We start from the raw sequence: 21443 nt of genomic DNA on the forward strand, positions 1-21443 counted from the left end.
GTTATCACAGTCAAGGTGCCTGGACTCTACTGTCAGCTTCAGTGTTATCACAGTCAAGGTGCCTGGACTCTACTGTCAGCTTCAGTGTTATCACAGTCAAGGTGCCTGGACTCTACTGTCAGCTTCAGTGTTATCACAGTCAAGGTGCCTGGACTCTACTGTCAGCTTCAGTGTTATCACAGTCAAGGTGCCTGGACTCTACTGTCAGCTTCAGTGTTATCACAGTCAAGGTGCCTGGACTCTACTGTCAGCTTCAGTGTTATCACAGTCAAGGTGCCTGGACTCTACTGTCAGCTTCAGTGTTATCACAGTCAAGGTGCCTGGACTCTACTGTCAGCTTCAGTGTTATCACAGTCAAGGTGCCTGGACTCTACTGTCAGCTTCAGTGTTATCACAGTCAAGGTGCCTGGACTCTACTGTCAGCTTCAGTGTTATCACAGTCAAGGTGCCTGGACTCTACTGTCAGCTTCAGTGTTATCACAGTCAAGGTGCCTGGACTCTACTGTCAGCTTCAGTGTTATCACAGTCAAGGTGCCTGGACTCTACTGTCAGCTTCAGTGTTATCACAGTCAAGGTGCCTGGACTCTACTGTCAGCTTCAGTGTTATCACAGTCAAGGTGCCTGGACTCTACTGTCAGCTTCAGTGTTATCACAGTCAAGGTGCCTGGACTCTACTGCCAGCTTCAGTGTTATCACAGTCAAGGTGCCTGGACTCTACTGTCAGCTTCAGTGTTATCACAGTCAAGGTGCCTGGACTCTACTGTCAGCTTCAGTGTTATCACAGTCAAGGTGCCTGGACTCTACTGTCAGCTTCAGTGTTATCACAGTCAAGGTGCCTGGACTCTACTGTCAGCTTCAGTGTTATCACAGTCAAGGTGCCTGGACTCTACTGTCAGCTTCAGTGTTATCACAGTCAAGGTGCCTGGACTCTACTGTCAGCTTCAGTGTTATCACAGTCAAGGTGCCTGGACTCTACTGTCCAGCTTCAGTGTTATCACAGTCAAGGTGCCTGGACTCTACTGTCAGCTTCAGTGTTATCACAGTCAAGGTGCCTGGACTCTACTGTCAGCTTCAGTGTTATCACAGTCAAGGTGCCTGGACTCTACTGTCAGCTTCAGCTTCAGTGTTATCACAGTCAAGGTGCCTGGACAAGGTGCCTGGACTCTACTGTCAGCTTCAGTGTTATCACAGTCAAGGTGCCTGGACTCTACTGTCAGCTTCAGTGTTATCACAGTCAAGGTGCCTGGACTCTACTGTCAGCTTCAGTGTTATCACAGTCAAGGTGCCTGGACTCTACTGTCAGCTTCAGTGTTATCACAGTCAAGGTGCCTGGACTCTACTGCCAGCTTCAGTGTTATCACAGTCAAGGTGCCTGGACTCTACTGTCAGCTTCAGTGTTATCACAGTCAAGGTGCCTGGACTCTACTGTCAGCTTCAGTGTTATCACAGTCAAGGTGCCTGGACTCTACTGTCAGCTTCAGTGTTATCACAGTCAAGGTGCCTGGACTCTACTGTCAGCTTCAGTGTTATCACAGTCAAGGTGCCTGGACTCTACTGTCAGCTTCAGTGTTATCACAGTCAAGGTGCCTGGACTCTACTGTCAGCTTCAGTGTTATCACAGTCAAGGTGCCTGGACTCTACTGCCAGCTTCAGTGTTATCACAGTCAAGGTGCCTGGACTCTACTGTCAGCTTCAGTGTTATCACAGTCAAGGTGCCTGGACTCTACTGTCAGCTTCAGTGTTATCACAGTCAATCACAGTGCCTGGACTCTACTGTCAGCTTCAGTGTTATCACAGTCAAGGTGCCTGGACTCTACTGTCAGCTTCAGTGTTATCACAGTCAAGGTGCCTGGACTCTACTGTCAGCTTCAGTGTTATGGACTCTACTGTCAGCTTCAGTGTTATCACAGTCAAGTGCCTGGACTCTACTGTCAGCTTCAGTGTTATCACAGTCAAGGTGCCTGGACTCTACTGTCAGCTTCAGTGTTATCACAGTCAAGGTGCCTGGACTCTACTGTCAGCTTCAGTGTTATCACAGTCAAGGTGCCTGGACTCTACTGCCAGCTTCAGTGTTATCACAGTCAAGGTGCCTGGACTCTACTGTCAGCTTCAGTGTTATCACAGTCAAGGTGCCTGGACTCTACTGTCAGCTTCAGTGTTATCACAGTCAAGGTGCCTGGACTCTACTGTCAGCTTCAGTCAGTGTTATCACAGTCAAGGTGCCTGGACTCTACTGTCAGCTTCAGTGTTATCACAGTCAAGGTGCCTGGACTCTACTGTCAGCTTCAGTGTTATCACAGTCAAGGTGCCTGGACTCTACTGTGTGTTATCACAGTCAAGGTGCCTGGACTCTACTGTCAGCTTCAGTGTTATCACAGTCAAGGTGCCTGGACTCTACTGTCAGCTTCAGTGTTATCACAGTCAAGGTGCCTGGACTCTACTGTCAGCTTCAGTGTTATCACAGTCAAGGTGCCTGGACTCTACTGTCAGCTTCAGTGTTATCACAGTCAAGGTGCCTGGACTCTACTGTCAGCTTCAGTGTTATCACAGTCAAGGTGCCTGGACTCTACTGTCAGCTTCAGTGTTATCACAGTCAAGGTGCCTGGACTCTACTGTCAGTGTTCAGTGTTATCACAGTCAGTGTTATCACAGGTGCCTGGACTCTACTGTCAGCTTCAGTGTTATCACAGTCAAGGTGCCTGGACTCTACTGTCAGCTTCAGTGTTATCACAGTCAAGGTGCCTGGACTCTACTGTCAGCTTCAGTGTTATCACAGTCAAGGTGCCTGGACTCTACTGTCAGCTTCAGTGTTATCACAGTCAAGGTGCCTGGACTCTACTGTCAGCTTCAGTGTTATCACAGTCAAGGTGCCTGGACTCTACTGTCAGCTTCAGTGTTATCACAGTCAAGGTGCCTGGACTCTACTGTCAGCTTCAGTGTTATCACAGTCAAGGTGCCTGGACTCTACTGTCAGCTTCAGTGTTATCACAGTCAAGGTGCCTGGACTCTACTGTCAGCTTCAGTGTTATCACAGTCAAGGTGCCTGGACTCTACTGTCAGCTTCAGTGTTATCACAGTCAAGGTGCCTGGACTCTACTGTCAGCTTCAGTGTTATCACAGTCAAGGTGCCTGGACTCTACTGTCAGCTTCAGTGTTATCACAGTCAAGGTGCCTGGACTCTACTGTCAGCTTCAGTGTTATCACAGTCAAGGTGCCTGGACTCTACTGTCAGCTTCAGTGTTATCACAGTCAAGGTGCCTGGACTCTACTGTCAGCTTCAGTGTTATCACAGTCAAGGTGCCTGGACTCTACTGTCAGCTTCAGTGTTATCACAGTCAAGGTGCCTGGACTCTACTGTCAGCTTCAGTGTTATCACAGTCAAGGTGCCTGGACTCTACTGTCAGCTTCAGTGTTATCACAGTCAAGGTGCCTGGACTCTACTGTCAGCTTCAGTGTTATCACAGTCAAGGTGCCTGGACTCTACTGTCAGCTTCAGTGTTATCACAGTCAAGGTGCCTGGACTCTACTGTCAGCTTCAGTGTTATCACAGTCAAGGTGCCTGGACTCTACTGTCAGCTTCAGTGTTATCACAGTCAAGGTGCCTGGACTCTAGCTTCAGTGTTATCAGTCAAGGTGCCTGGACAGTGCTTCAGTGTTATCACAGTCAAGGTGCCTGGACTCTACTGTCAGCTTCAGTGTTATCACAGTCAAGGTGCCTGGACTCTACTGTCAGCTTCAGTGTTATCACAGTCAAGGTGCCTGGACTCTACTGTCAGCTTCAGTGTTATCACAGTCAAGGTGCCTGGACTCTACTGTCAGCTTCAGTGTTATCACAGTCAAGGTGCCTGGACTCTACTGTCAGCTTCAGTGTTATCACAGTCAAGGTGCCTGGACTCTACTGTCAGCTTCAGTGTTATCACAGTCAAGGTGCCTGGACTCTACTGTCAGCTTCAGTGTTATCACAGTCAAGGTGCCTGGACTCTACTGTCAGCTTCAGTGTTATCACAGTCAAGGTGCCTGGACTCTACTGTCAGCTTCAGTGTTATCACAGTCAAGGTGCCTGGACTCTACTGTCAGCTTCAGTGTTATCACAGTCAAGGTGCCTGGACTCTACTGTCAGCTTCAGTGTTATCACAGTCAAGGTGCCTGGTGCCTGGACTCTACTGTCAGCTTCAGTGTTATCACAGTCAAGGTGCCTGGACTCTACTGTCAGCTTCAGTGTTATCACAGTCAAGGTGCCTGGACTCTACTGTCAGCTTCAGTGTTATCACAGTCAAGGTGCCTGGACTCTACTGTCAGCTTCAGTGTTATCACAGTCAAGGTGCCTGGACTCTACTGTCAGCTTCAGTGTTATCACAGTCAAGGTGCCTGGACTCTGCCTGGACTGTCAGCTTCAGTGTTATCACAGTCAAGGTGCCTGGACTCTACTGTCAGCTTCAGTGTTATCACAGTCAAGGTGCCTGGACTCTACTGTCAGCTTCAGTGTTATCACAGTCAAGGTGCCTGGACTCTACTGTCAGCTTCAGTGTTATCACAGTCAAGGTGCCTGGACTCTACTGTCAGCTTCAGTGTTATCACAGTCAAGGTGCCTGGACTCTACTGTCAGCTTCAGTGTTATCACAGTCAAGGTGCCTGGACTCTACTGTCAGCTTGGACAGTGTTATCACAGTCAAGGTGCCTGGACTCTACTGTCAGTCAGCTTCAGTGTTATCACAGTCAAGGTGCCTGGACTCTACTGTCAGCTTCAGTGTTATCATCACAGTCAAGGTGCCTGGACTCTACTGTCAGCTTCAGTGTTATCACAGTCAAGGTGCCTGGACTCTACTGTCAGCTTCAGTGTTATCACAGTCAAGGTGCCTGGACTCTACTGTCAGCTTCAGTGTTATCACAGTCAAGGTGCCTGGACTCTACTGCCAGCTTCAGTGTTATCACAGTCAAGGTGCCTGGACTCTACTGTCAGCTTCAGTGTTATCACAGTCAAGGTGCCTGGACTCTACTGTCAGCTTCAGTGTTATCACAGTCAAGGTGCCTGGACTCTACTGTCAGCTTCAGTGTTATCACAGTCAAGGTGCCTGGACTCTACTGTCAGCTTCAGTGTTATCACAGTCAAGGTGCCTGGACTCTACTGTCAGCTTCAGTGTTATCACAGTCAAGGTGCCTGGACTCTACTGTCAGCTTCAGTGTTATCACAGTCAAGGTGCCTGGACTCTACTGTCAGCTTCAGTGTTATCACAGTCAAGGTGCCTGGACTCTACTGTCAGCTTCAGTGTTATCACAGTCAAGGTGCCTGGACTCTACTGTCAGCTTCAGTGTTATCACAGTCAAGGTGCCTGGACTCTACTGTCAGCTTCAGTGTTATCACAGTCAAGGTGCCTGGACTCTACTGTCAGCTTCAGTGTTATCACAGTCAAGGTGCCTGGACTCTACTGTCAGCTTCAGTGTTATCACAGTCAAGGTGCCTGGACTCTACTGTCAGCTTCAGTGTTATCACAGTCAAGTTATCACAGTCAGCTTCAGTGTTATCACAGCAAGGTGCTGGACTCTACTGTCAGCTTCAGTGTTATCACAGTCAAGGTGCCTGGACTCTACTGTCAGCTTCAGTGTTATCACAGTCAAGGTGCCTGGACTCTACTGTCAGCTTCAGTGTTATCACAGTCAAGGTGCCTGGACTCTACTGTCAGCTTCAGTGTTATCACAGTCAAGGTGCCTGGACTCTACTGTCAGCTTCAGTGTTATCAGTGTGCCTATCACAGTCAGTGTTATCAGGTGCCTGGACTCTACTGTCAGCTTCAGTGTTATCACAGTCAAGGTGCCTGGACTCTACTGTCAGCTTCAGTGTTATCACAGTCAAGGTGCCTGGACTCTACTGTCAGCTTCAGTGTTATCACAGTCAAGGTGCCTGGACTCTACAGCTTCAGTGTTATCACAGTCAAGGTGCCTGGACTCTACTGTCAGCTTCAGTGTTATCACAGTCAAGGTGCCTGGACTCTACTGTCAGCTTCAGTGTTATCACAGTCAAGGTGCCTGGACTCTACTGTCAGCTTCAGTGTTATCACAGTCAAGGTGCCTGGACTCTACTGTCAGCTTCAGTGTTATCACAGTCAAGGTGCCTGGACTCTACTGTCAGCTTCAGTGTTATCACAGTCAAGGTGCCTGGACTCTACTGTCAGCTTCAGTGTTATCACAGTCAGCCTGGACTCTACTGTCAGTTCAGTGTTATCACAGTCAAGGTGCCTGGACTCTACTGTCAGCTTCAGTGTTATCACAGTCAAGGTGCCTGGACTCTACTGGTGCCAGCTTCAGTGTTATCACAGTCAAGGTGCCTGGACTCTACTGTCAGCTTCAGTGTTATCACAGTCAAGGTGCCTGGACTCTAGTGTTATCACAGTCAAGGTGCCTGGAGCTTCAGTGTTATCACAGTCAAGGTGCCTGGACTCTACTGTCAGCTTCAGTGTTATCACAGTCAAGGTGCCTGGACTCTACTGTCAGCTTCAGTGTTATCACAGTCAAGGTGCCTGGACTCTACTGTCAGCTTCAGTGTTATCACAGTCAAGGTGCCTGGACTCTACTGTCAGCTTCAGTGTTATCACAGTCAAGGTGCCTGGACTCTACCTGTCAGCTTCAGTGTTATCACAGTCAAGGTGCCTGGACTCTACTGTCAGCTTCAGTGTTATCACAGTCAAGGTGCCTGGACTCTACTGTCAGCTTCAGTGTTATCACAGTCAAGGTGCAGTGTTATCACAGTCAAGGTGCCTGGACTCTACTGTCAGCTTCAGTGTTATCACAGTCAAGGTGCCTGGACTCTACTGTCAGCTTCAGTGTTATCACAGTCAAGGTGCCTGGACTCTACTGTCAGCTTCAGTGTTATCAGTCAGTGCCTGGACTCTACTGGCTTCAGTGTTATCACAGTGGTGCCTGGACTCTACTGTCAGCTTCAGTGTTATCACAGTCAAGGTGCCTGGACTCTACTGTCAGCTTCAGTGTTATCACAGTCAAGGTGCCTGGACTCTGTTATCACAGTGGTGCAGCTTCAGTGTTATCACAGTCAAGGTGCCTGGACTCTACTGTCAGCTTCAGTGTTATCACAGTCAAGGTGCCTGGACTCTACTGTCAGCTTCAGTGTTATCACAGTCAAGGTGCCTGGACTCTACTGTCAGCTTCAGTGTTATCACAGTCAAGGTGCCTGGACTCTACTGTCAGCTTCAGTGTTATCACAGTCAAGGTGCCTGGACTCTACTGTCAGCTTCAGTGTTATCTTGCAGTGTTTCATGTTATCACAGTCAAGGTGCCTGCCTGACTCTACTGTCAGCTTCAGTGTTATCACAGTCAAGGTGCCTGGACTCTACTGTCAGCTTCAGTGTTATCACAGTCAAGGTGCCTGGACTCTACTGTCAGCTTCAGTGTTATCACAGTCAAGGTGCCTGGACTCTACTGTCAGCTTCAGTGTTATCACAGTCAAGGTGCCTGGACTCTACTGTCAGCTTCAGTGTTATCACAGTCAAGGTGCCTGGACTCTACTGTCAGCTTCAGTGTTATCACAGTCAAGGTGCCTGGACTCTACTGTCAGCTTCAGTGTTATCACAGTCAAGGTGCCTGGACTCTACTGTCAGCTTGCAGTGTTATCACAGTCAAGGTGCCTGGACTCTACTGTCAGCTTCAGTGTTATCACAGTCAAGGTGCCTGGACTCTACTGTCAGCTTCAGTGTTATCACAGTCAAGGTGCCTGGACTCTACTGTCAGCTTCAGTGTTATCACAGTCAAGGTGCCTGGACTCTACTGTCAGCTTCAGTGTTATCACAGTCAAGGTGCCTGGACTCTACTGTCAGCTTCAGTGTTATCACAGTCAAGGTGCCTGGACTCTACTGTCAGCTTCAGTGTTATCACAGTCAAGGTGCCTGGACTCTACTGTCAGCTTCAGTGTTATCACAGTCAAGGTGCCTGGACTCTACTGTCAGCTTCAGTGTTATCACAGTCAAGGTGCCTGGACTCTACTGTCAGCTTCAGTGTTATCACAGTCAAGGTGCCTGGACTCTACTGTCAGCTTCAGTGTTATCACAGTCAAGGTGCCTGGACTCTACTGTCTCAAGGTGCCTGGACTGTCAGCTTCAGTGTTATCACAGTCAAGGTGCCTGGACTCTACTGTCAGCTTCAGTGTTATCACAGTCAAGGTGCCTGGACTCTACTGTCAGCTTCAGTGTTATCACAGTCAAGGTGCTCTGGTCAGCTTCAGTGTTATCTGGTGCCTGGAGCTTCAGTGTTATCACAGTCAAGGTGCCTGGAGGTGTGTTATCACTGGTGCCTGGACTCTACTGTCAGCTTCAGTGTTATCACAGTCAAGGTGCCTGGACTCTACTGTCAGCTTCAGTGTTATCAGTCAAGGTGCCTGGACTCTACTTAGCTCACAGTCAAGGTGCCTGGACTCTACTGTCAGCTTCAGTGTTATCAGCAGTGTTATCAAGGTGCCTGGACTCTACTGTCAGCTTCAGTGTTATCACAGCAAGGTGCCTGGACAGTCAGCTTCAGTGTTATCACAGTCAAGGTGCCTGGACTCTACTGTCAGCTTCAGTGTTATCACAGTCAAGGTGCCTGGACTCTACTGTCAGCTTCAGTGTTATCTTGCAGTGTTATCACAGTCAAGGTGCCTGGACTCTACTGCCAGCTTCAGTGTTATCACAGTCAAGGTGCCTGGACTCTACTGCCAGCTTCAGTGTTATCACAGTCAAGGTGCCTGGACTCTACTGTCAGCTTCAGTGTTATCACAGTCAAGGTGCCTGGACTCTACTGTCAGCTTCAGTGTTATCACAGTCAAGGTGCCTGGACTCTACTGTCAGCTTCAGTGTTATCACAGTCAAGGTGCCTGGACTCTACTGTCAGCTTCAGTGTTATCACAGTCAAGGTGCCTGGACTCTACTGTCAGCTTCAGTGTTATCACAGTCAAGGTGCCTGGACTCTACTGTCAGCTTCAGTGTTATCACAGTCAAGGTGCCTGGACTCTACTGTCAGCTTCAGTGTTATCACAGTCAAGGTGCCTGGACTCTACTGTCAGCTTCAGTGTTATCACAGTCAAGGTGCCTGGACTCTACTGTCAGCTTCAGTGTTATCACAGTCAAGGTGCCTGGACTCTACTGTCAGCTTCAGTGTTATCACAGTTAAGGTGCCTGGACTCTACTGTCAGCTTCAGTGTTATCACAGTCAAGGTGCCTGGACTCTAGGTGCCTGGACTTTACTGTCAGCTTCAGTGTTATCACAGTCAAGGTGCCTGGACTCTACTGTCAGCTTCAGTGTTATCACAGTCAAGGTGCCTGGACTCTACTGTCAGCTTCAGTGTTATCACAGTCAAGGTGCCTGGACTCTACTGTCAGCTTCAGTGTTATCACAGTCAAGGTCCCTGGACTCTACTGTCAGCTTCAGTGTTATCACAGTCAAGGTGCCTGGACTCTACTGACTCTATGACGCTAGGTATTGTAGTACAGTTCATCAGTCCCCAAACAGGAAGCTGACAGTAACCAGTGTCATTGACATTGACATTATCACAGTAAAAGTCTCTCAATGTCAATGACGCTAGTTACTGTCAGCTTCCTGTTTGGGGACTGATGAACTGTACTGCAATACCTAGCGTATGACTTTGACATTATCACAGTCAAATTGTCTCTTAGTCATACTGTAGCCTTCTACTCTATACTTCCCCATATGTCCAACTCTCTAGTCCATTCACTGTCTAATTCCCCTTTGAAACTCATGATTGAAATACTATGCCACGTTTTACGTTTCCCACAGTCCTCTGCAGGATGATGCAAAACAAACGGGTTTCTCAGAGGGGCCTTCTGGGTGAAAATACGGACGAAGACTAAAGCCCCAAGAGACGTTAGCGTACTTCTGTTTCAGAGCCGCAAGAATTCAGCTTCCCGTAGATGTAGACAAGACATCATAACTGAACACGAGAGTTAGCATCCTGAACACATGATATATATATATATATATATATCAGATCCTTAACGCTAAGTACAGTAGAAATCCATATGTACATTCCTGTATGGTTTCCAGGCCTACAGGAGTCTTTGATCCTGTAGTATTGAGTATGAGTGGAGAGCCCAGAGGCCCATGTGTCTGAAAGAGATGACTGGCCCGGCTAAGTGGCTAAGTGGATCCCAATAGGTCCAATATATGGACTGCAAAGGTGACATCACAGAGTCAAATACAAAATGCAGAGTGTTATGTTGAAGTCTAAATCCAGTCTTTCTCGACAGGCTCAGGGCGCTCCATGAGTTCTTGTCGAGGTCACACTTTTGTCTCTTTTGTCATGAAAATTGCAGATCTTATACTTCCTCTTCTATGCTATACAGTCAAAACTACATCCTTTCCAAGTTTGGACAAGTCTGTCCACACCACACGGTTATGATTTTGCTACTATTTTATGAGATCACAGAAATCCTCCCGATTTTCACACACACACACACACACACACACACACACACACACACACACACACACACACACACACACACACACACACACACACACACACACACACACACACACACACACACACACACACACACACACACACACAGAGACAGACAGAAGAAACAGAGTGGCCATTCACTGTAGACACATGTTGTACTGTAGAGCCTATTGAGCATGATTGGGTACAGTACCACTGAATGTGTTGTGTTTTATTTGACCTTTATCTAACTAGGCAAGTCAGTTAAAAACACATTGTTATTTACAATGACGGCCACTATGGGACACCCAATCACAGCTGGATGAGATACAGCCTGGATTTCAAACCAGGGACTGTAGTGACATGTCTTGCACTGAGATGCAGTGCCTTGGACCACTGCGACCACTCGGGAGCCTGAACAGAGGAATCCGAGGGACCTGATTGGTAGAACAGACACGTCTTTACATCAAAGATGTTTCCTCTTTTGTAAACCTCTGAGACACAAAACAAAAATACTCCATGAGTGACATTTTCTATTACTGGTAAACAAGCGATGGAATTATTTTGGTTCGTATTAATTTCGTCTTTGGAAATATGAGGGAACTACCTACTATTATTACAAATGTACGAACAAGAAAGTATGAAAATATATGCACTCACTGACTGTAAACTGCCCTGGATAAGAGTGTCTGTTAAATGACTCACTGACTGTAAACTGCCCTGGATAAGAGTGTCTGCTAAATGACTCACTGACTGTAAACTGCCCTGGATAAGAGTGTCTGTTAAATGACTCACTGACTGTAAACTGCCCTGGATAAGAGTGTATGCTAAATGACTCACTGACTGTAAACTGCCCTGGATAAGAGTGTATGCTAAATGACTCACTGACTGTAAACTGCCCTGGATAAGAGTGTATGCTAAATGACTCACTGACTGTAAACTGCCCTGGATAAGAGTGTCTGCTAAATGACTCACTGACTGTAAACTGCCCTGGATAAGAGTGTCTGCTAAATGACTCACTGACTGTAAACTGCCCTGGATAAGAGTGTCTGCTAAATGACTCACTGACTGTAAACTGCCCTGGATAAGAGTGTCTGCTAAATGACTCACTGACTGTAAACTGCCCTGGATAAGAGTGTCTGCTAAATGACTCACTGACTGTAAACTGCCCTGGATAAGAGTGTCTGCTAAATGACTCACTGACTGTAAACTGCCCTGGATAAGAGTGTATGCTAAATGACTCACTGACTGTAAACTGCCCTGGATAAGAGTGTCTGCTAAATGACTCACTGACTGTAAACTGCCCTGGATAAGAGTGTCTGCTAAATGACTCACTGACTGTAAACTACCCTGGATAAGAGTGTCTGCTAAATGACTCACTGACTGTAAACTGCCCTGGATAAGAGTGTCTGCTAAATGACTCACTGACTGTAAACTGCCCTGGATAAGAGTGTCTGCTAAATGACTCACTGACTGTAAACTGCCCTGGATAAGAGTGTCTGCTAAATGACTCACTGACTGTAAACTGCCCTGGATAAGAGTGTCTGCTAAATGACTCACTGACTGTAAACTGCCCTGGATAAGAGTGTCTGCTAAATGACTCACTGACTGTAAACTGCCCTGGATAAGAGTGTCTGCTAAATGACTCACTGACTGTAAACTGCCCTGGATAAGAGTGTCTGCTAAATGACTCACTGACTGTAAACTGCCCTGGATAAGAGTGTCTGCTAAATGACTCACTGACTGTAAACTGCCCTGGATAAGAGTGTCTGCTAAATGACTCACTGACTGTAAACTGCCCTGGATAAGAGTGTCTGCTAAATGACTCAAAAACTGACTCACTGACTGTAAACTGCCCTGGATAAGAGTGTCTGCTAAATGACTCACTGACTGTAAACTGCCCTGGATAAGAGTGTCTGCTAAATGACTCACTGACTGTAAACTGCTCTGGATAAGAGTGTCTGTTAAATGACTCACTGACTGTAAACTGCCCTGGATAAGAGTGTCTGCTAAATGACTCACTGACTGTAAACTGCCCTGGATAAGAGTGTCTGCTAAATGACTCACTGACTGTAAACTGCCCTGGATAAGAGTGTCTGCTAAATGACTCACTGACTGTAAACTGCCCTGGATAAGAGTGTCTGCTAAATGACTCACTGACTGTAAACTGCCCTGGATAAGAGTGTCTGCTAAATGACTCACTGACTGTAAACTGCCCTGGATAAGAGTGTCTGCTAAATGACTCACTGACTGTAAACTGCCCTGGATAAGAGTGTCTGCTAAATGACTCACTGACTGTAAACTGCCCTGGATAAGAGTGTATGCTAAATGACTCACTGACTGTAAACTGCCCTGGATAAGAGTGTATGCTAAATGACTCACTGACTGTAAACTGCCCTGGATAAGAGTGTCTGCTAAATGACTCACTGACTGTAAACTGCCCTGGATAAGAGTGTCTGCTAAATGACTCACTGACTGTAAACTGCCCTGGATAAGAGTGTCTGCTAAATGACTCACTGACTGTAAACTGCCCTGGATAAGAGTGTCTGCTAAATGACTCACTGACTGTAAACTGCCCTGGATAAGAGTGTCTGCTAAATGACTCACTGACTGTAAACTGCCCTGGATAAGAGTGTCTGCTAAATGACTCACTGACTGTAAACTGCCCTGGATAAGAGTGTCTGCTAAATGACTCACTGACTGTAAACTGCCCTGGATAAGAGTGTCTGCTAAATGACTCACTGAATGTAAACTGCCCTGGATAAGAGTGTCTGTTAAATGACTCACTGACTGTAAACTGCCCTGGATAAGAGTGTCTGCTAAATGACTCACTGACTGTAAACTGCCCTGGATAATAGAGTCTGCTAAATGACTCACTGACTGTAAACTGCCCTGGATAAGAGTGTCTGTTAAATGACTCACTGACTGTAAACTGCCCTGGATAAGAGTGTCTGCTAAATGACTCACTGACTGTAAACTGCCCTGGATAAGAGTGTCTGCTAAATGACTCACTGACTGTAAACTGCCCTGGATAAGAGTGTCTGCTAAATGACTCACTGACTGTAAACTGCCCTGGATAAGAGTGTCTGCTAAATGACTCACTGACTGTAAACTGCCCTGGATAAGAGTGTCTGCTAAATGACTCACTGACTGTAAACTGCCCTGGATAAGAGTGTCTGTTAAATGACTCACTGACTGTAAACTGCCCTGGATAAGAGTGTCTGCTAAATGACTCACTGACTGTAAACTGCCCTGGATAAGAGTGTCTGCTAAATGACTCACTGACTGTAAACTGCCCTGGATAAGAGTGTCTGCTAAATGACTCACTGACTGTAAACTGCCCTGGATAAGAGTGTCTGCTAAATGACTCACTGACTGTAAACTGCCCTGGATAAGAGTGTCTGCTAAATGACTCACTGACTGTAAACTGCCCTGGATAAGAGTGTCTGCTAAATGACTCACTGACTGTAAACTGCCCTGGATAAGAGTGTCTGCTAAATGACTCACTGACTTTAAACTGCCCTGGATAAGAGTGTCTGCTAAATGACTCAAATGTAAAAAATGTCAATGGTGACATGGATCTTGTGAAATTATTATGAGGAAGGTAAAATTGTGAAACCCCAAACCAAATCCTCAAAACTGAGGAAGACTTTGACCATTGTAACAGCAAAAATATACTTTATTTTTATTTTTTAAAGGCATACAGTAAGTCATTGTAGACCAGCGTTAAAAGGAAACATCATTAGTTTTATGTTAACAGAATTAATTTTAAAAAACTTCCCTGGAACTCTTAGATAGCGTGTAAAACACTCTGTGACTAATTCAGCGTCACACGGGGCGGCAGGTAGCCTAGTGGTTAGAGCGTTGGACTAGTAACCGGAAGGTTGCAAGTTCAAACCCCTGAGCTGACAGGGTACAAATCTGTCGTTCTGCCGCTGAACAGGCAGTTAACCCACTGTTCCTAGGCCGTCATTGAAAATAAGAATTTGTTCTTAACTGACTTGCCTAGTTAAATAAAGCTAAAATAAACACAGTAATGGTCCATCTGGACTGGGTCGTGTCTACTTCTCTTCCAAATACACCTCTATTCTCTGGATCATTTCACTTGTAAAACATGAATGATGGAGCTATCAGGTGAGAGGGTCTTTACTAGGCAGTGAAGGTGGTTTATATAATGTGTATTATCATTTTTTAAATGCTCAATGCAGAGGCTCCTAAATCCCAAACGGTCTGTTATTTTTGGTCCAGGAGTCTGTATACATTCACACTAGTTTGAAGGGGCCTTTGCTCAAGCCCTATGAGATCGACACACTTCTAAGGCATGCTAGTTCTCTGATCAACTACATAGTACACTCTTAGAAAAAAAGGGTTCCAAAAGGGTTATTCGGTTGTTCCCATTGGAGAACCATATTTGGTTCCACTCTTCTTTGGGGTTTCATGTAGAACCCTCTCGGGAAAGGGTTCTACCTAATAATAATAATAATAATAATATATGCCATTTAGCTGACGCTTTTATCCAAAGCGACTTACAGTCATGTGTGCATACATTCTACGTATGGGTGGTCCCGGGAATCGAACCCACTACCCTGGCGTTACAAGCGCCATGCTCTACCAACTGAGCCACCTGCAACCCAATAGGCATCTTCCTGGAACCAAAAGGGTTCTATCTGGAACCAAAAAGGGTTCTTCAAAAGGTCCTCCTATGGGGACAGCCGAAGAACCCTTTTAGGTTATAGATAGTGCCTTGACTTTGGAATGAGAAGAGGGGATTTTGGGTGTATATGTGTATGTTGTGTGTGTGTGTGTGCGTGTGTGTGTGTGTGTTATAGCTGGAGATTATATTTTCTTGTCCCACACACCTCGACCTACAGACAATACCCCCTCCTCCACCACCACTGGTAATCAATACAGGGACGTTCAACCAGCCCCTCACACACACACACACACACACACACACACACACACACACACACACACACACACACACACACACACACACACACACACACACACACACACACACACACACACACACACACACAAATCCCAATCTTACCGCTGCACATCTGCCAAAAGACTCAGTGCAGAAACACTTCCAGTCTGCAGGGTAAAAGAAGCAGACTGCTGTTGGGGTGGGATTTGATGTAACACCCTGGAACACTTCGCAAAGGTTAACTCTGGAGTCTGTCTCTAAAAGATGATCAAAAACCATAGATGTTCCCAGTGACATCCCATGTGTGTCTGGCTGTACTTGATGCATTTAAAGATGAGAGGAGAGAGAGCCAATGTCCCTCATGAAAGATTCAGTGGAACATTTTTTAAGATGTTTGGAGGAGTTGAACTTGTTGAAGATGAAATATTGAGATGAACCAGAAGTGAGCCCAGCAGAGGGCAAAATGGAGTCTGAGTAGAGAGATGCTAGAGTATTAAAGCAGTATAATCAGAGTATAAAGATACTAGAGTATTAAAGCAGTATAATCAGAGTATAAAGATGCTAGAGTATTAAAGCAGTATAATCAGAGTATAAAGATGCTAGAGTATTAAAGCAGTATAATCAGAGTATAAAGATGCTAGAGTATTAAAGCAGTATAATCAGAGTATAAAGATACTAGAGTATTAAAGCAGTATAATCAGAGTATAAAGATCCTAGAGTATTAAAGCAGTATAATCAGAGTATAAAGATCCTAGAGTATTAAAGCAGTATAATCAGAGTATAAAGATCCTAGAGTATTAAAGCAGTATAATCAGAGTATAAAGATGCTAGAGTATTAAAGCAGTAGTCTGAGTAGAGAGATACTAGAGTATTAAAGCAGTATAATCAGAGTATAAAGATCCTAGAGTATTAAAGCAGTATAATCAGAGTATAAAGATCCTAGAGTATTAAAGCAGTATAATCAGAGTATAAAGATCCTAGAGTATTAAAGCAGTATAATCAGAGTATAAAGATGCTAGAGTATTAAAGCAGTATAATCAGAGTATAAAGATACTAGAGTATTAAAGCAGTATAATCAGAGTATAAAGATGCTAGAGTATTAAAGCAGTATAATCAGAGTATAAAGATACTAGAGTATTAAAGCAGTATAATCAGAGTATAAAGATACTAGAGTATTAAAGCAGTATAATCAGAGTATAACGATACTAGAGTATTAAAGCAGTATAATCAGAGTATAAAGATGCTAGAGTATTAAAGCAGTATAATCAGAGTATAAAGATGCTAGAGTATTAAAGCAGTATAATCAGAGTATAAAGATACTAGAGTATTAAAGCAGTATAATCAGAGTATAAAGATGCTAGAGTATTAAAGCAGTATAATCAGAGTATAAAGATGCTAGAGTATTAAAGCAGTATAATCAGAGTATAAAGATGCTAGAGTATTAAAGCAGTATAATCAGAGTATAAAGATACTAGAGTATTAAAGCAGTATAATCAGAGTATAAAGATGCTAGAGTATTAAAGCAGTATAATCAGAGTATAAAGATACTAGAGTATTAAAGCAGTATAATCAGAGTATAAAGATACTAGAGTATTAAAGCAGTATAATCAGAGTATAAAGATGCTAGAGTATTAAAGCAGTATAATCAGAGTATAAAGATCCTAGAGTATTAAAGCAGTATAATCAGAGTATAAAGATACTAGAGTATTAAAGCAGTATAATCAGAGTATAAAGATACTAGAGTATTAAAGCAGTATAATCAGAGTATAAAGATACTAGAGTATTAAAGCAGTATAATCAGAGTATAACGATACTAGAGTATTAAAGCAGTATAATCAGAGTATAAAGATGCTAGAGTATTAAAGCAGTATAATCAGAGTATAAAGATGCTAGAGTATTAAAGCAGTATAATCAGAGTATAAAGATACTAGAGTATTAAAGCAGTATAATCAGAGTATAAAGATGCTAGAGTATTAAAGCAGTATAATCAGAGTATAAAGATGCTAGAGTATTAAAGCAGTATAATCAGAGTATAAAGATGCTAGAGTATTAAAGCAGTATAATCAGAGTATAAAGATACTAGAGTATTAAAGCAGTATAATCAGAGTATAAAGATACTAGAGTATTAAAGCAGTATAATCAGAGTATAAAGATGCTAGAGTATTAAAGCAGTATAATCAGAGTATAAAGATCCTAGAGTATTAAAGCAGTATAATCAGAGTATAAAGATACTAGAGTATTAAAGCAGTATAATCAGAGTATAAAGATACTAGAGTATTAAAGCAGTATAATCAGAGTATGAAGATACTAGAATATTAAATAAGTCTGAGTATAAAGATACTATAGTATTAAAGCAGTAGTCTGAGTATAAAGACACTATGTATTAAAGCAGTAGTCTGAATAGAGAGATACTGGAGCATTAAAGTAGTAGTTTGAATAGAGAGATACTAGAGCATTAAAGCAGTAGTCTGAATAGAGAGATACTAGAGCATTAAAGCAGTAGTTTGAATAGAGAGATACTAGAGCATTAAAGCAGTAGTTTGAATAGAGAGATACTAGAGCATTAAAGCAGTAGTCTGAGTATAAAGACACTATGTATTAAAGCAGTAGTCTGAATAGAGAGATACTGGAGCATTAAAGTAGTAGTTTGAATAGAGAGATACTAGAGCATTAAAGCAGTAGTCTGAATAGAGAGATACTAGAGCATTAAAGCAGTAGTCTGAATAGAGAGATACTGGAGCATTAAAGCAGTAGTCTGAATAGAGAGATACTGGAGCATTAAAGCAGTAGTCTGAATAGAGAGATACTAGAGCATTAAAGCAGTAGTCTGAATAGAGAGATACTAGAGCATTAAAGCAGTATAGTCTGAATAGAGAGATACTAGAGCATTAAAGTAGTAGTCTGAATAGAGAGATACTAGAGCATTAAAGCAGTAGTCTGAATAGAGAGATACTAGAGCATTAAAGCAGTAGTCTGAATAGAGAGATACTGGAGCATTAAAGCAGTAGTCTGAATAGAGAGATACTAGAGCATTAAAGCAGTAGTCTGAATAGAGAGATACTGGAGCATTAAAGCAGTAGTCTGAATAGAGAGATACTGGAGCATTAAAGCAGTAGTCTGAATAGAGAGATACTAGAGCATTAAAGCAGTAGTCTGAATAGAGAGATACTAGAGCATTAAAGCAGTAGTCTGAGTATAAAGACACTATGTATTAAAGCAGTAGTCTGAATAGAGAAATACTAGAGCATTAAAGCAGTAGTCTGAATAGAGAGATACTGGAGCATTAAAGCAGTAGTCTGAATAGAGAGATACTAGAGCATTAAAGCAGTAGTCTGAGTATAAAGACACTATGTATTAAAGCAGTAGTCTGAATAGAGAGATACTGGAGCATTAAAGCAGTAGTCTGAATAGAGAGATACTGGAGCATTAAAGCAGTATAGTCTGAGTAGAGAGATACTAGAGCATTAAAGCAGTAGTCTGAATAGAGAGATACTGGAGCATTAAAGCAGTATAGTCTGAGTAGAGAGATACTAGAGCATTAAAGCAGTAGTCTGAATAGAGAGATACTGGAGCATTAAAGCAGTATAGTCTAAGTAGAGAGATACTAGAGCATTAAAGCAGTAGTCTGAATAGAGAGATACTGGAGCATTAAAGCAGTAGTCTGAATAGAGAGATACTAGAGCATTAAAGCAGTAGTCTGAATAGAGAGATACTAGAGCATTAAAGCAGTAGTCTGAATAGAGAGATACTAGAGCATTAAAGCAGTAGTCTGAATAGAGAGATACTAGAGCATTAAAGCAGTAGTCTGAATAGAGAGATACTAGAGCATTAAAGCAGTAGTCTGAATAGAGAGATACTAGAGCATTAAAGCAGTAGTCTGAATAGAGAGATACTAGAGCATTAAAGCAGTAGTCTGAATAGAGAGATACTAGAGCATTAAAGCAGTAGTCTGAATAGAGAGATACTAGAGCATTAAAGCAGTAGTCTGAAAAGAGAGATACTAGAGCATTAAAGCAGTATAGTCTGAATAGAGAGATACTAGAGCATTAAAGCAGTAGTCTGAATAGAGAGATACTGGAGCATTAAAGCAGTAGTCTGAGTAGAGAGATACTGGAGCATTAAAGCAGTAGTCTGAATAGAGAGATACTAGAGCATTAAAGCAGTAGTCTGAGTATAAAGACACTATGTATTAAAGCAGTAGTCTGAATAGAGAGATACTGGAGCATTAAAGCAGTATAGTCTGAGTAGAGAGATACTAGAGCATTAAAGCAGTAGTCTGAATAGACAGAGATACTGGAGCATTAAAGCAGTAGTTTGAATAGAGAGATACTAGAGCATTAAAGCAGTAGTCTGAATAGAGAGATACTAGAGCATTAAAGCAGTAGTCTGAATAGAGAGATACTAGAGCATTAAAGCAGTAGTTTGAATAGAGAGATACTAGAGCATTAAAGCAGTAGTTTGAATAGAGAGATACTAGAGCATTAAAGCAGTAGTTTGAATAGAGAGATACTAGAGCATTAAAGCAGTAGTTTGAATAGAGAGATACTAGAGCATTAAAGCAGTAGTCTGAGTATAAAGACACTATGTATTAAAGCAGTAGTCTGAATAGAGAGATACTGGAGCATTAAAGCAGTAGTTTGAATAGAGAGATACTAGAGCATTAAAGCAGTAGTCTGAATAGAGAGATACTAGAGCATTAAAGCAGTAGTCTGAATAGAGAGATACTGGAGCATTAAAGCAGTAGTCTGAATAGAGAGATACTGGAGCATTAAAGCAGTAGTCTGAATAGAGAGATACTAGAGCATTAAAGCAGTAGTCTGAATAGAGAGATACTAGAGCATTAAAGCAGTATAGTCTGAATAGAGAGATACTAGAGCATTAAAGCAGTAGTCTGAATAGAGAGATACTAGAGCATTAAAGCAGTAGTCTGAATAGAGAGATACTAGAGCATTAAAGCAGTAGTCTGAATAGAGAGATACTAGAGCATTAAAGCAGTAGTCTGAATAGAGAGATACTAGAGCATTAAAGCAGTATAGTCTGAATAGAGAGATACTAGAGCATTAAAGTAGTAGTCTGAATAGAGAGATACTAGAGCATTAAAGCAGTAGTCTGAATAGAGAGATACTAGAGCATTAAAGCAGTAGTCTGAATAGAGAGATACTAGAGCATTAAAGCAGTAGTCTGAGTATAAAGACACTATGTATTAAAGCAGTAGTCTGAATAGAGAGATACTAGAGCATTAAAGCAGTAGTCTGAATAGAGAGATACTGGAGCATTAAAGCAGTAGTCTGAATAGAGAGATAGAGAGATACTGGAGCATTAAAGCAGTAGTCTGAATAGAGAGATACTAGAGCATTAAAGCAGTAGTCTGAGTATAAAGACACTATGTATTAAAGATACTAGAGTAGTCTGAATAGAGAGATACTGAGCATTAAAGCATTAAAGAGAGATACAGTAAAGCAGTAGTCTGAATAGAGAGATACTAGAGCATTAAAGCAGTAGTCTGAATAGAGAGATACTGGAGCATTAAAGCAGTAGTCTGAATAGAGAGATACTAGAGCATTAAAGCAGTAGTCTGAATAGAGAGATACTAGAGCATTAAAGCAGTAGTCTGAATAGAGAGATACTAGAGCATTAAAGCAGTAGTCTTGAATAGAGAGATACTAGAGCATTAAAGCAGTAGTTTGAATAGAGAGATACTAGAGCATTAAAGCAGTAGTCTGAGTATAAAGACACTATGTATTAAAGCAGTAGTCTGAATAGAGAGATACTGGAGCATTAAAGCAGTAGTTTGAATAGAGAGATACTAGAGCATTAAAGCAGTAGTCTGAATAGAGAGATACTAGAGCATTAAAGCAGTAGTCTGAATAGAGAGATACTGGAGCATTAAAGCAGTAGTCTGAATAGAGAGATACTGGAGCATTAAAGCAGTAGTCTGAATAGAGAGATACTAGAGCATTAAAGCAGTAGTCTGAATAGAGAGATACTAGAGCATTAAAGCAGTATAGTCTGAATAGAGAGATACTAGAGCATTAAAGTAGTAGTCTGAATAGAGAGATACTAGAGCAT

General features: G+C 43.1%; 1 protein-coding gene and 1 long non-coding RNA gene across 6 annotated transcripts in view; one reads left to right on the forward strand and one right to left on the reverse strand.

Moving 5' to 3' along the window:
• The window catches only part of LOC118372903 (guanine nucleotide exchange factor VAV3-like), a 257830-nt gene that overhangs the window by 166033 nt on the left and 70354 nt on the right, over positions 1-21443 (reverse strand). The window lies entirely within an intron of this gene.
• On the forward strand, positions 1162-8856 carry LOC127916723 (uncharacterized). Of its 3 annotated transcripts, none has more exons than XR_008095694.1 (3): positions 1162-1669; positions 2001-2129; positions 8682-8856. It is a non-coding gene; the product is annotated as an uncharacterized LOC127916723 (long non-coding RNA). The 3 variants fall into 3 exon arrangements; XR_008095708.1 differs by lacking the exon at positions 2001-2129 and adding an exon at positions 4854-4982; XR_008095697.1 differs by lacking the exon at positions 8682-8856 and adding an exon at positions 4854-5058 and having other exon boundaries at positions 2001-2086.

This window comes from Oncorhynchus keta, chromosome 4 (assembly GCF_023373465.1).
Source record: "Oncorhynchus keta strain PuntledgeMale-10-30-2019 chromosome 4, Oket_V2, whole genome shotgun sequence".
Taxonomy (NCBI): domain Eukaryota; kingdom Metazoa; phylum Chordata; class Actinopteri; order Salmoniformes; family Salmonidae; genus Oncorhynchus; species Oncorhynchus keta.